General features: G+C 45.8%; 1 protein-coding gene across 1 annotated transcript in view; it reads left to right on the top strand.

The window, feature by feature from the left end:
* The window catches only part of LOC138562535 (vomeronasal type-2 receptor 26-like), a 353,363-nt gene that overhangs the window by 304,423 nt on the left and 33,178 nt on the right, over window positions 1–15,762 (top strand). The gene's annotated exons all lie outside the window — the stretch shown is intronic.

Genomic DNA, 15,762 nt, shown 5'->3' with positions numbered 1-15,762 from the left:
GAAGACATTAGAGACACCCTGGACGAGATCGGACTACCCGAGTCCAAAACATCGAGCTGGGCTGGAGGAGGCCATCACACTAGAAGACATATCGGAAGCGATCAGGTCCCTCTCCACTAGTAAGACTCCCGGGACGGACGGCCTCACCCCAGAATTCTATAAGGCCTACGAGGAGATCCTAACCCCGATATTACATGAAGTTTATTTGGAGGCATATGAAACTGGAACCTTGCCGAGTAGCATGAGAGAGACTCTCATAATACCAATGCTCAAACCAGGCAAACCACCCGATGAGTGCGACTCGTATCGCCCATTGGCGATGCTGAATTACGATGGCAAAATCCTCACGACTATATTAGCCAAGAGGCTCTCGAGGGTGATAGGGTCCCTAATACATGAAGATCAGAACGGCTTCTTCCCAGGACGTAACACCACCGCCAATCTGAGGAGGCTCCAACATGTTATGGCACAAACAGAGGAGAGCAAGGAGGACCTGGCGGTACTCTCACTTGACGCCGTAAAAGCTTTCGACTCGATATTTTGGGAGTGGCTGATCTTGACCCTGAGAGAGTTTGGTCTAGGGGAACACTTCATCCGGTGGGTCGAGGTGCTCTACAACAACCCGGAGGCGCGGGTAAAGACTGGTAGTGTGGTGTCAGGAGCATGGCCCATCCAAAGAGGAACCAGGCAAGGGTGCCCACTATCGCCGATGCTGTACATCCTGGGCCTGGAACCAGTGGCAATTTATTTCAGGAAGCAACTGTTCGACTCTGGCATCAGCATTGGTGGAACATATAACATCATCTCCCTATATGCTGACTATGTCCTTCTATACCTCCGGAACCCCCGAGAAACCGCACCTACAGCATTGGATGTCCTCGATAATTTTGCTAAATACTCAGGGATCAAATTTAGTAGACAGAAATCATGCTCCTTCCCCCTTGCGGGACTCAGAGGAAGAGACATAGAGGAACTACCCGAAATAGGGATCCAGTGGCAGCCGGAGGCCTTCCGCTACCTAGGTCTAACCATCACGCACACGCCAGCCTCCACCCATGAGCGCAACACCGAAGCAGCAATGTGCGGGGTTCGAAGGTCCATCAAATTCTGGTCAAAGCTCCCCCTCTCAATGATGGGTAGAGCTGCAATCTCCAAAATGATTATACTTCCAAGGTTCCTCTAGTACTTCACCAACATCACACACTATATCCCCCCGCCCTTCTTCAGGAAACTGGAATCTCTGATCAGGGACTTTCTTTGGGGTCAGGCCAGACATAGGCTTGCCCTGAATATCCTCACGCTCCCCCACACCGAGGGTGGCATCCAACTGCCCGACTTTCAGAGATACTATCTCGCAGCACAACTAACACATGTCACAAAGTGGCTCTCGGATGAACCCTCTGCTGAGACTGGCCTCCTTTGCCAGTTGACCGGGCCTACGCACCCTAAGGAGATAATATGGGGCTCGCAGGTGGGCCCCCCTGACCCACCCATGATAGTAAAACTGGGGAGGCGGGTCTGGAACAGGGTCAGAACACTACTAGGCCTCCATCACCCGTACATGCCTGAAATCCCCATGCTGACAGATGTATGCAGGACCCCCATCGACCTCCCAGTAATGAGGAACTGGGAGACCTGTGGCCTCTATACATGGGGAGACATGTTCGACGAAGGAGCCTTTAGAGACTTTGATTCGCTACAACTGAAAGACGGACTCTCTTCGGGCCAATTCCTATTTTACCAGAGGGTGAGACACGTAGCCAAGACCAAATGGAACACATGGCCTGAGGAGCCAGAGACCCACCCCCTTGTACATGAGATGTATAATTTGAGCGACGGCTGGAAGCCGACATCGAGGCTGTACGCCCAGATGAACGACCGAGTTAACCCCAGAGGAGCGCGCCTGAAAGAGAGGTGGGAGACTGACATTGGGACAGAAATCACGGAGGAAGAATGGGCAAGAGCCCTGCTATATCCGAAGGAGGTGTCACGGAATGCCAGGTTCAGGATGATCCAGTTGAATGTCCTCAATAGGACCTACATGACCCCGCACAGGATAGCCACCTTCAATGACAAAATCCTTTCGACATGCCCATGGTGCTCCTCCGAACAAGCCGACTTGATCCACATGTTCTGGGCTTGCCCCAGATCCCAGAAGCTCTGGCTTGCTGCCGAGCAAAACTGCAGGAGAGCTGGACTGGAAAGGTACGAATGGACACCTAAGGAGTGTCTCCTGGGAACACATCCGAGACTTAGTAAAATCAAACACCTAGTGAAGCTTATGGACATGGCATCCATTCTTGTGAAGAGAACAATAGCGATGGCCTGGAAGTCGCCCGCAGGCCCCAGATATGGACCCTGGATCAGGGAAATGGAAAGATGGACCACGGCCGAAACCAGGGCCTGGGAGGAGGGAAACAACAGAGGTGGGGACGATGTGAGCACAACACTAGAGTCCTGGAAAGCCCTCATGAGGGACATGATCTTCTCGACAGACTTCAAACCCCTTGAGCAGCCCAACAGGACACAAATCCTAAGCGAATCGTTACGATCAGACCAACGAGCCCGAGCACGTTCCAAGCGCTGTCACCCGAAATGGCCACAAAGAGGGGTGGCCCCGGTTCCGAGCCAACATGCAGAATAAGGACCGCATTATGATACCATGGGAGTGGACAGTCAAAGTTGTTATTATTGTTATTTTTGTTAGTTTGTTGTTATCCGTTGTCCTTCTGGCAGACACGACACATGATTGATAATATAAAGCACAACCTGTGCTCAACTGCTATGTGTATGATTACAAATGCCAATAAAAACATTTAAAAATAAACTAGACCAAGACACGGAAATCAAGTCAAGTCAAGTCAAACAAGTTTATTCGGATTATGAAAAATCCATTAAACGACAAAAAGAACACGATTAATCACAAATAAAGTTACATTTCATAAAACACTTCCTAATAATAAAATCATAGGCATTCGTAACCTAGATAACCTGCCATAAAAACATTGGTCAAATAATTACATGAATGATTAAAACCCATAAAAACACTAGCAGTATCAGTTAGAAATGAAAGGTGAACATTAAATACCTATTAAATTTTTTTTCAGAGTACTAACTAGCATCTCCCTGCATTAATAATAGGCCCTTTCTAAAGAACATCGCTCTCTTCAAAAACATAAGCAGTGCCCACGCTGTATAGGGCGTGTCGGCACTCAATAGAAACACGAGAGCTGCCCTGTGCGAACGTATCGCTGTCTTCTTAAGGGCAGGGATCAAGGTCGCTCTACGAATGCCGGCATATCCAGTACAGAAAAACAACAAATGGGCTAAATCCTCGAGATGATAACCACAGATTGGGCAGCCTGCAGAATCAGGGAAGCCTTTCCATTTGTAGGTATTCACTTGTAACCTTAGGGAATCAAACCGTGCCCTCGTGATCAGCCACCTATCCTTTTTGTGAGGGCTCCAAGTCAGATAGGGTTGTATTCCTGTGAGCCTGCTAATACTGGTGTGGAATTGACCAGATCTGTGGCCATACTCCTCCAGAATTCTTTTCCTCACATTAATCTCCCCCAATGCTATTGTATGTTGCACCCCCTCACTCTTTGTAATTAGTATGGCGGGTGGGAAGAGGTATCTTAGATTAGCTGCCCCCAAAGTTTTCCAGACATATACAAGCCATGGGATTTTTTTCCATCCATCTCTGCCCAGCACAGCATGAATAATGGAATGGCAGAGAGAGGCATGTTCATTGGCCCATAACCGGACCCAAAAAAGAAGTGGAGCCATTGCCCACTGATCCTCCCAGAACTCCACGCCCAGTTCTCTGTGTACAGCTATTCCAGAGACGCTGGGCGGGAGTCCCAGCAGGTTTTTGAAAAATGTTGTCTCCTTCCTTTGTATCTCGGCTGCATTCTGGAGACCCCAAATGGACGCACCATACATAGTGGTGGCTACGGTTTGTACTCCGTAGATCTTGGTAATCACATCCAGTGGCTGTCCCCTACACTTGGTCATAAATCTAAAGATGCCCCCTAGTTGTTGGCTCATCTTGGCTGATTGTTTAGCCACATGGGCTACACCGGTTAGTGCTTCTGAGAAACTAATTCCCAGCTAATCAAAAGCCTTAACTCTAGGTATGATTTCCCCAACACAAAGCATTGGCTTCATGCGGGCAGAATGTTTTCTGCCCACACAAGCCATGACTGCTGACACGGAAATCACGCTTAAAGACTTGAAAATGCAAAAAGATGACCATATAGATAAGGGCAACATAACACTCCTCATGCTGCTAGATTTATCTGCCGCCTTCAATCTCGTCAGTCATGATGTCTTGTACAACCATCTCATTTCATCAGCTTATTTCTCTGAGAAAGCCACAGATTGGATACAATCTTTCTGGATAAAGGAACAATGAGAGTATTCTCTCCCACCGCATCGGCTGACCCAGCACTGGTGATGTGCCACAAGAGTCTTGCATGTCACCAACGCTATACAATATATTTACTAAGCCTTGTTTGATGATCTGGACCTCTTGGATGTCACCTACACTAACTATGCAGCTGAAACCCAAGTCCTCATCCATATTTCTCATTTACCATAGACAGCATCAACATCTTGGTCGCTAAAGATGTCAAGACTCTCGGTTTCTACCTTGACCCATCCTTAACCTTGACCAAACAAGTGAACGCGACAGCCTCTGCACCAGCTTACACATGCAAATTTATAAACGCCTGTAGACCTTAGCTCTCACCTACAAGTATCTCCACGTTAGCTAGAGCACTTGTCTTATCCAAACTGGATTACTGTAATGCACTCTATCTAGGAACCAATAAACAAAACTTAAATAAGCTTCAGGTCTTGCAAAACAATGCTCTCAGAGCGGCTATAAACATACCTAGATCTCACCACATATCGGAAACTAGGCGCAATTCCCGCTGGCTATCTGTCAAGAACAGAATCTCATTCAAAACTTTGACTCTCACCCACAAGTGTCTGTCTAACTCAGCACCCACTTATTTGACATGCACATTCTCCAAAAGCCAATCTGACCGACCTACTAGATCAGCACAACTACACTGTCTTAGAGGCCCTTGGTACAACCTTCAGAAATCAGGAGGCAGCAACTTCCCTGTCCTAGCTTCCAAACTATGGAACTCATTACCAACCGCTCTTACAGCAGAACCATCATTCTCCCAATTCAGGATAAATGTAAAAATGTATCTTTCCGCTCAGGAGATCAGTTAACCGCCTGATACCTTGCTTCACCTATCGAACTGGTATGCTCATACTTACCTAACTGACTGTACCCACATTGTTTTATATGTGTCTATCCAATGGCTGTACATATTCACACTGTATCATTTTCTGTATTACTGTCTCCTACTATTATAACCTTGTACAAATGTAACTTAAGCACTGCGCCCAGATACCCAAGGGTTAGGTGCGCTTTATAAATAAACAAACAAGACCCTCTGGCACTTTCCCTCCTGGGCTCCACATAGCAATTGCCTAACCCATGGCCCTCCTGCCCTTGCTCTCCCCTCTCCTCTCCCCCTCCCTTCTTGCTGCTGCACTTGCATGATCTGAATGTCACAAGGCCTAGACGGACCAATATTGTTTTTAATCCACTAAGGTGAATATACATGAAAGTGAACAAGAAGAAACCTTTTTACATATATACATGTGTACATATAGAACAAAAGGAAAACAACATATTCGTATTGCAACAGCTAGCTAGCTTCTGCCTACAGCTAAATAATTCAAAATGTCTTGGCTTTCGTCATAACATCAATCAATCTGGTGTTTTGTTGTAGATTTGATAACCAATATCTGCACTTTACTTCTCCATGATTATTTTATTAATTCCTTGATTTCTAAGCATTTTAACACCAAACAAACGATTGTGTAAACATGTTACACCTCACGTAAATTTCAGATTAGTGGGAATAATTTTTATGGTGGCTTTACAAAGAGAACAACTTTCAAGAAAGGATTCCTAATTAGTTAGGGACAAATGACAAATCCAGTCACGAAAAATCATAGGGAGGTAAATAACCAAATAATGTCTCTCTGTGCTACTCAATTCTTGGTAGAATATAGATGAATTCACAATCAATCATAAACCTTGAACCAGCCAATGAGCAGTTGCCAAGATATCTTTGACAGCATTGCCAGTATAGTGTCCTTAGTGCTCGGTAGGCAAAGCAGAAGCAAGCAACATTGAACTTGCCATCCTCATCACACTCCCCTTTCTAATGAAATGGACATTGATGCTATTACCACCAAACAAGAGAGAACAAAAGCGCATGTTCACCCGACACAGCATCCAGTAGAGCCAAAATCCATTCCCGTTATTTATCATTATATACATTTTCAATTTTGCTCAAGTTTCACATCCTATGATGTCACTCACGGGATCCACAAGAGCAGAGATTTAATTTTAAGCAGATCCCAGTGGCCATTCATGCCCTTATAAGTTCACATTCACTTTCTGCAACCAAACTGCAAGCGACCGAATAATCTACCTGCAGCTCACATTCCAATATCACTGTTCACACGGCATCTAGACAGGCTTCCAAATGTACAATTTCACAATACCCATGACGAGTGCATCACGTATGGTGACATATGTCCAAATATGTGAGTAAACCTTCATTTGAGTCCCCACATCATTCACAGGGAAACATTAAATCCTTGCTTGGATCAAATTGAAGGACTATTGTTCTTTTCCCCAAAGATCGCTGCAGTCACTCAAGGCAGCACTCCTTAAAATTATATCTTGGATTGTGAATTCTTCTGTAGTCTAACAAGAATTGAGTACACCCTATGAGGGCAAAAGGAAGTAGACACAGACAACTAAGTAAAACTTGGGTTACAAACTTTTATTCAAAATAAAAGGAAGGTTAGAAAAAGGCCTAACTTGCCCTATGCTAAGGTACGATTTCCCTACCTAACTGAAACTAATGATAGCCTGTGTCAGAAAGTCCAAAGCAAATGTCTGTCTGTGTCCAAAACATATGCTTGCCCTCACATCTATTTCTATATAATGTGCAGGGATGCCAGCATCAAAATGAAGTGTTCAAATAACAGTTCAGTGTATCTTCCAGTTCTTCATTGGAAAAGGGGTTTTCCCTTCCCCAAGATTCAGGATACTTCCCTTTATCATAAAGAGGGGTTCCCTTCCCCAAGCTTTCAAGTCACTCAATGTTCCAAAACCACACAATTCCTTGGGCTACTGCCCAGCTTTTCTGGTGGAGTTGCCGTTCACTAATGTCTCAGAGTTCAGTTCATCAATGAATGATCTTCAATCACAAATCATAAGTGGCTTTTTTACTTTCGGTAGGCGTACTTGGTCTGTGTGCAGTTGCCAGACCACACATTCCACCTATTACAGGTCACACAACTGAATCACCTTACTGGCTTATTCTTCAGAGTTACACTGCCACTGTTTCCGCATCACAGTGGTATTGGATTCATCCTCTTGGAGCTTTCTTAATACTTGTTTTCACACCATTCACTTGTGATACTCTCAGAGCTTTTGCCACTGCTTACTCTTTCAATCGACACAGTTCCTTATGGCACTTGCCAATGCGTGTGCTCTTCAGTTTGCACAGTTCACAGTTTCTTACATCAGGAGATTTCACCAATTGCTTTCTTTCGATTCAGTATTCAAAACAAAAATGTTTAATTTCATTTCCTTTCGTCACATTAGACAAAGCAGCATCAAATTCCCAATCTACTCTCCTGCTGGGAATGTTCACCCTGTTCACGGGTGTTTTAATAAGTTCAAAGACTTCTGTTTCCCAGGCCCTTTCTTGCCCTTATCAATGTCCTCTTTTCATTAATTTTTCTCAGCTTTCAGTTTATCGTAATATCAGAAGTCTCTCTTTCAAAGTGGACCGGCATTCAGATTGCCCAAATGGTCCCTTAGGAGCCAGCGATCCGACCTGCAGAAACCACGCCGTTTAACCCACAGCGTTCTGGAGTCCTTCAGGCTCCTTTGACTCACTGGGTACGCTGTCTCTGGGTGCTGTACTCCGTGTGGGCAGGCTCTCTGTGGCTGTCGCTGCTCCCGGCTCGGCATGCCTCTCTTCCAGGTTCTCTGCCGCCTCCGTTGTTCAGAGAGGGATTCTCTCTGACTCCAGGAGGTACACAGACCGGTTCTGCTATGGGAGACTGACTGCTCCCACCACAATCCACTTCTGCTGCAGCGACTCAGCAGCTCGTAGGTGCTTCGTGCCCATGTCTCCCTGGTCCCACCTCCAGCTTCTCATTCAAGTGTTCCACAGTTGATCTCATTAGCCTCACCTGAGTAGACTATTTATACCGCCCCCTGAGCCCCAGGTGCAGGCAATGTTCCTTTACTGCATAACGGTCTTGATAATCAGCATTCCTCTTCCAAGTACCAGAGTGGTTTTCGTGTATGTCTGAGTTAATAAAGAAGGAATGTATGACTCTAGGTTGTCTCTTCCTCGTCTCAGTACCTGAGTGGTGTGTATTGGGTGAGTTTTTTTTATTAGTTGTTTATTAGTTTGTTCAACACACTTTTACAACTTTAACATTACAAAACCAACATTAAGTTAAAAAAAAACAACATTAAAAAGAGAAAAGCTTCTTGTCACAATATTCCATAATACAATTGAAAAAGGTTTTTTCTGTGATAAAAAGAGTCAAAGGAAAAAAACATTCCTTTTATAAACCCATTCCAGACTTCGTAATCATGCATATTGCAATTTCTCAGCCACAAATACTTTTGAACCAAAACATTGGTGGAGTATGCCCAGCATATATATACCACTATTTCTAAGAATATAAAAATTTCATCTAACACCCAGTAATGAAAAGTCTTAGTTACTTACCTGTAACTGTATTTCTCCAGCATTGGTATCTTTCATAGATTCAGATGCTTGAATATTCCCCGTCGTCAGACTGGGAATCCTCGGTGATTAAAATAATGATTAAAACATTTTAATATACATCCATAGTTACATAGAGAATGCATACAAATACCCCTTTGTGGCCTAAGAGCCATTCCATTGTGTAGTCTCTCCACCTCACTTTGGTCCCTTATGGCCCCAACCAATGAGGTGCAGGGCTTAAGCTCCGCCCCAGACAGCCATCTTCAGATTTTGAACTGTAGTTACTACAGTATGATGGGTGCTGAGCGTAAGCGTAGGAGCAGCCTCTAAGGGGAGGCGGGTGGGCGCATGTGAATCTATGAAAGATACCAATGCTGGAAAAATACAGTTACAGGTAAGTAACTAAGACTTCTCCAGCATTGGATCTTTCATAGATTCAGATGTTTGAATAGAATACCAAGCAGTTAAAACATGCCACCATCATATATAAAAGCATAAATGCAGAAAAAATATTTCTGCCAAACCTTTACCATACAGCAACACAACGAATACATACTCAGGGAAAGTTGGGAAAGGAGGCTGGTCCTACCTTATGCAAAGAGGTGGCAGAGAAATGCCTGTCCAACTGCCGATTCTTTGTTGATATCTTCTGCCAGGCAGTAGTGCTTAGCGAACGTGTGCAGAGTGCTCCAGGTAGAGGCTCTGCATATGTCCTTCAGGGTTACCCCTGCCTGAAACGCTACTGAAGCCGCTCTCCCTCTGGTGGAGTGGGCCGAAGGCGGCTTGGTGAGGGGGTCGTCCTTCGCTTGATGACAGTGGGCGATACATAGAGAGACCCAATGCGCCAGACCTTGTTTGGAGAGATGCTGTCCTTTTGTGCAACCAGAAAAGGCAATGAACATTCTGTTTGAGGAGCGGAACACGTTAGTCCTCTGTAAGTAGAATTTCAAAACTCTAGCCACATCTAGAGAGTGCAATGTTCTTTCTGCCTCAGAGGTATGGTTCTGAAAGAAAGACGGCAGGACAATACACTCTGTGAGTGTCATGTCCGATAAGACCTTGGGAAGGAATTTGGGATGTGTTCTCAAAATGACGCGGTCCTTATGAAACAAAGTAAAAGGAGGTTCTTAAGACAAAGCTTGCAATTCACTGATCCTCCTGGCCGATTTAATGACTATCAAAAAGGTCATTTTCCAAGATAAGAATTTCATGTTACATCTGTGAATGGGCTCGTAAGGGGGTTCCATGAGAGCCGTTAGTACGGTGTTTAGACTGCAAGTTGGGACTGGTGAGGGTGTAGGAGGGTAAGTATGCATCAACCCCTTCAGGTAGACATTGACAGCCGGAAGAGAGAGTAATGACTGTGTTTCTGGAATCGTCGTGTATGCTGAACTTTGATAGAGGATAGTGAGAGCCCTGCCTTAGCCAAATGCAATAAGTAAGGTAGTACCTGCTCTAACAAAGCGGTAAGTGGGTTAATTGTAGACGTCTCACACCACTTGGAGACGCAAGTCCATTTCGGGATGTAGGCGATTCTCATAGAGGAGGCTCTTGAGGCCCTGATTATTTCCCAGCAGTCTACAGGGAGATTTAGATTCATAAGCTTACGCTGCTCAGGAACCAAGCCTTGAGGAAGAGGCTTACTGGGACGTGGTGCAGGACTTTGCGGTTCTGCTGCGTCAATGGATATTGATGCGCTTTGAGGCGAATTGGGGGCCATCGGGATAGATGCTGTCGAGTCAGCTACCAGATCTGCCGCACCCAGTCCGGCGCTATTAGGATCATAGAGCAATTATGTCCTTCATTCTGCGTAGAATTCTCGCTATGAGTGGAATGGGGGGGAGGCATATAGGAATTTCCCTGTACAATCCACTGGTAAAGCATCTCCTACTGACGATGTTCCGGGTACCTTGAGGCAAATTCTTGGCATTTACTGTTGGCTCTGGTGGCAAAGAGGTCAATCTGTGGCTGGCCCCATACAGAGAAAATCTGCAGGACTTCCTTTTCGTCTAGGTCCCATTCATTAGATGACGTATACTCCCTGCTCATTTTGTCCGCTAGGACATTGTCCACTCCCGGGAGATTTCAGCCTTGATTTGGACTCTGTGGTGCAAGGCCCATGCCCATAGCAGTTGAGCTTCTTGTGACAAGAGCTCTGATTTCGTGCCCCCTTGTTTGTTTGTGTAGTGCATGGAGGTTGTATTGTCTGTCTGGACGGTCAGTACCTGTCCAGCTACTACTGGAAGGAAGGCTTTCAGAGCCCACTGTATCGCCCTGAGCTCTAAAACATTGATGTGGAGCTGGGATTCCTGGGATGACCAAGTCCCTTTGGTTTGGAGGTCCGCTAGGTGAGCTCACCAGCCCAAAAGGGATACATCTGTCCTTAAGAGAAGGGTAGATGTTGGTGTCTGGAATGGCATTCCTTGTAGCAAGTTCCACAGAGTATTCCACCACCAAAGTGCCTTGTGTACTGTCGTCGGTATCTGGACTACATCCTCCCATGAACCTATAGCCTGCTTCCATTGGTGGTCCAAGGCCTCCTGCACTGGTCTCATGCGAAGTCTGCAATTTGGTATGAGAGATATACATGAGGACATCATGCCCAGGAGAGATATGAAAGAGGGTACCGTGGTTGTCCCTTTTTCTAGGAACCATGAGGTCGATCGGAGGATAGCTGTTACTCTGTCCGCCGACCGTCTTACAATGGGAATGCTGGTGTCGAACTCAGCCCCCAGGAAGAGAACTGTCTTGCTGGGTACTGGGCAGGCTTTTATGTAGTTTATTGAAAAACCTAACCCTTTTAGGAGTTTTATAGATTTCGAAACTGCCAAGCGAGCATGACTGGAGGAGCTCGTCCTTATCAACCAGTCGTCCAAATATGGAAAGACTTCCGTTCCCATCCTTCTGAGTTTCGCTGCTACGGGCGCCAGACATTTGGTAACCACTCGCAGTGCTGACTTTAGCCCGAACGGGCGCACCCGGAATTGGAAATGCAGGTCTACTAGAGCAAACCTGAGGAACTGTCTGTGGGCAGGATGTATTGGAATGTGGAAATATGCGTCCTCCAAGTCCAGATTGGCTAGGAAGTCATTTCTGTTTAGCCACAGAAGGACGCCCTGCAGGGAGATCATCTTGAATTTGATGCATTTGTTGAGCACTCTCAAATCTAATATGGGTCTCCAGTGGCTGTTTTTCTTTTTGATCATAAAGAAACGGGGGTAGAAACTTTTTTCCTTCTGAGGGTAAGGAACTGGCTCTATTGCTGCTTTGTGCAGTCATTTTTTAACTTCGGACATGACGTGCCTTAACATATGCACTTTGCGAGGGGTGGGAGCAAGGGATGGAGGTTGGTCTAGGAATTCTATGGTGCGACCCTTTCGGACCACCTGTAACACCCACTTGTCCGTTGTTATCGAATGCCAGCGTTGAAAAAACTGGCTTACTCTTCCCCCCACAGGAGTGTGACGTTGTGGGGAGAAGACCTGATCTGTCAATTTTGTTTGTTTTTGGCTTTACGTTGGGCAGAGCCGTGCCTTCCTCTCTGGGAGTACTTGTTGGAGGATTGGTACCTGTTGTCTTGGAATGTGTTTCCTTGCATCTTTTGACCATAGGAAAAACGATTATATCCTCTATTTAGAGGATGAGCCTCGAAAAGGGCGAAAAGACCTACGGTCTCTATCTTTATCCTTTAAGGAACTGATGGCTCGAGCTGTGTCCGTGTCTGTCTATTCCTTTTCGTTGGTCATTGATCTTCTTACCAAATAACTCTTGCCCATAGAAAGGCATGTCCAATATTTGTGCTTGTACCTCAGGTCTGAAATTCGTAGCTTTCATCCAGGCCTATTTCCTTAGTACAGTGCCGTGGGCCATCTGCCTGAATCCTGACTCAGCTACATCAACTGCTGCGTCGATCATGTGATCTGAAGTAGCTTCTCTGTCTGTTATGATTGACCTGGCTTCTTCCTGAAGATCCACAGGCAGATGTTTGGTCAGCCTGGACATACAAAGCCAAAGCTTGCGGTCAAACCTAGCTGTCATGGCTAGCGCGTTGCCCGCTCTAATAGTGAGAGATGCTAAGGAAGATACTTTTCTACCCATGGCCCTACAACGTACGACCTTCCTTGTCTGGTGGTGCTGACAGTGGTGATGAAGGGTTGGCTAACTTTTTTCTGGCTGCTACAGTGATAACAGAATCTGGCTTAGTATGACCCCTTAGACAAAGCGGTGCTGAATCTGGCGCCTTGTATTTCTTCTCAGGGCTTGAAACCAGAGCAGATGTGGATAATGGCGTGGCCAGTATCTTTGACCCAGACTCCCATATGGTGTCGAGAAGAGGAATGGTGGCAACCGTTCTTCTACGCTTGTCCCTGTGCTCATAAAGCACTGACTTCTTCTCTTCCGATGTAACTTGTAATTTGAACAAGCTTTGCCGATAATAGTATGAAATGATACTACATTGTCCGGTGGTGAAGAATCACCAGGACAGTCTTTCTTTCTGGGCTTCTCAACCATAGAATCGTCCCATTTGCTAGGAGCATCAGGCTCCTTTGTGATCTCACCTTCCTCAGGGTCTGAGAAATACCTGAACGGGTCCTCTTGCCAATCAGAGACTGACACAGACGATGGCGCCATAGTTGGATCTCGAAGCAGAGATCGTGGTCTATATGACGATGCTGGAGACAGGACCCTTGTCGGTGAAGCACCGAGTGTTCTGCTCTTGGATCTGCGTGGAGGCTCAGGTGATGGTGCTCTTTTCTATGGTCTACTCCTGAAAGGGGAGCGTCTAGGTGTACTGTGCCGAGGTGAGATGTCCATCTGGGGGGGTCTCTAGTCCTTCGGTACAGATGACCTATTCTTTTCTTCTTGACATCTGTTGAATTCCTCGATGATCCTTTACATCGATTCCATGAGTGCAGGGTCATAAGGATCGGCAATCACCTCCGCAGTCGGCTGCCAGCGAGGGCTGTGTTCTCTGGGGGTGAGAAAAGGTTGCTCACCAGAAAATTCCATGTCCGAGAACTCCTCTTGAAGAATGATGTCAGGGAGTTCTGTCACCTCTTTTAAAGGAGATAATTGTGCACCAACTGGCTCAGGAGCTTCTGAAACAGGAGGCGTTGCTCCCATAGGCTTGGGGGTGATTGCTCTCATTGGATGGTCTAACCGTGGCATTCGCGAGGGGCGTTTTGGGCGCTATTTCTTCCGTAGACAAAGAAGTTTGCAGTGTCGTCAACAATGCTTTCGTCAACGGTAGCCTCGTGGACGATGGCTTAGTCGCCGGTGGTTTCGTGGCTGAAGACTTTGAAGATGCTTCATGACCCTTATCCATCGACGAGAGCTTCCTGGACGAGTGCTTCGCCGACGAGTGATGAGCTTCCTTCGTCGACAAATGTTTTGTGGATGTTGACTTCGACGATGAGGATCTGGTCGTGGACGATGAGGTTTGGGGTGTCCTCGTCGTCGATGAGGGTTTCGTCGATGGACCTCTATCGTTACTGCCACTCGTAGACAGCTTCTCCGTGGACGACTGTCCCCACCCGCCCCTGTTTTTTTTAAAACGCCTTCTTACCTTTGGAGGTGGTTTTTTCTTCAGGATGTTGCATCATGTGGCCTCCAGAGCCCAAGGGAGGCATGGAAGAAATGGTATCCAGCTTTCTCTTACTCTTTTGAGTGGGAGAGGAACTACTGAAGATGTCCTTCTCTTAGAAGGTTGTCACTCAGATGGTTTACTAGACAGTAGAGGAGCTGTTTTGGCAGACTCCTCATCAGAGGACAGACCTTTGGCTTCTAGATGTAACAGAAGTCTCCTGTGTCTGTCTTGCAGGGTTTTGGTGGAAAAAGACCTGCAAAAGTCACATTTATTGATGTCATGAGGGTACAGGCAGTAGATGCAGTGGTCATGTGGATCCTTCATGTAGACCAGTTTCTTCCTGCACCTCATGCAGTCCCTCAAGAGGGAAGGCTTCTTGGCAGCCTGAAGTTCAGCCATGCTGAGGAGAACTTCACTCGACGAGTTTGGGGCAAGAAAAAAGATTTTCGGAGCCCAAAAGTTCCGAATAGATAGCCCCTAAGCAGGGGAAGCAGTAGAATATATTTCAAGAATATAAACTGCACAAAAAAAAAGAAAAATATTCGAAAGCTCAGAGAGCTGGAGGATTCCCTATGTCTGTTAGACTGCGGTGAAAAATCTGAAGATGGCTGTCTGGGGCGGAGCTTAAGCCCTGCCACCTCATTGGTTGGGGCCGTAAAGGACCAAAGTGAGGTGGAGGGACTACATAATGGGGTATTTGCATGCATTCTCTATGTAACTATGGATGTATATTAGAAAAAAAAAAATTATTTTAATCACCAAGGATTCCCAGTCTGACGACGGGGAATATTATGCATCTGAATCTATGAAAGATCCAATGCTAGAGAACTAATCATTACTATATGTTACATCAAAGTGCAATATTAAATCTCTCTTCCAGAATTTAGATCAGGTGCATCCTATACTTCACATTTATGACAACTTTTATTTTCCAATTCCTCATTGATCATTACAAGAAATGTTGATAAGGACAATAATAGCTTTAATGAGGTTCCCCACATGCATGCTATCCAAAACCATTCCCTGGCTATCAACGTCATGTCTATTTTATCAAGCCCCAAGGTTGTTATACGCCTCTCGGCAAAGAAATCACAATAAACTACAAGATGTTTCAGTGTCTCTTTCTCATTTGCCTCATTACTGAAACGGCACCCCATATTAGAATCAACTCCAGATTTAGGGCCCCAATTCATAGTTCGTTCCAATGTATACATCTGATTTAACTTAAAATGTAAATATACTTCCTGCAGTTTATTGCAAGGAAATTGCACAATATACATCCTACGGGGCATCCGTTTTGTTGAAAACGTTGCG

The sequence above is a fragment of the Ambystoma mexicanum genome, unplaced genomic scaffold, assembly GCF_040938575.1.
Source record: "Ambystoma mexicanum isolate Mex_15411 unplaced genomic scaffold, UKY_AmexF1_1 Mex_scaf60, whole genome shotgun sequence".
Taxonomy (NCBI): Eukaryota; Metazoa; Chordata; class Amphibia; order Caudata; family Ambystomatidae; genus Ambystoma; species Ambystoma mexicanum.
This window is presented reverse-complemented; position numbering and strand designations above follow the sequence as displayed.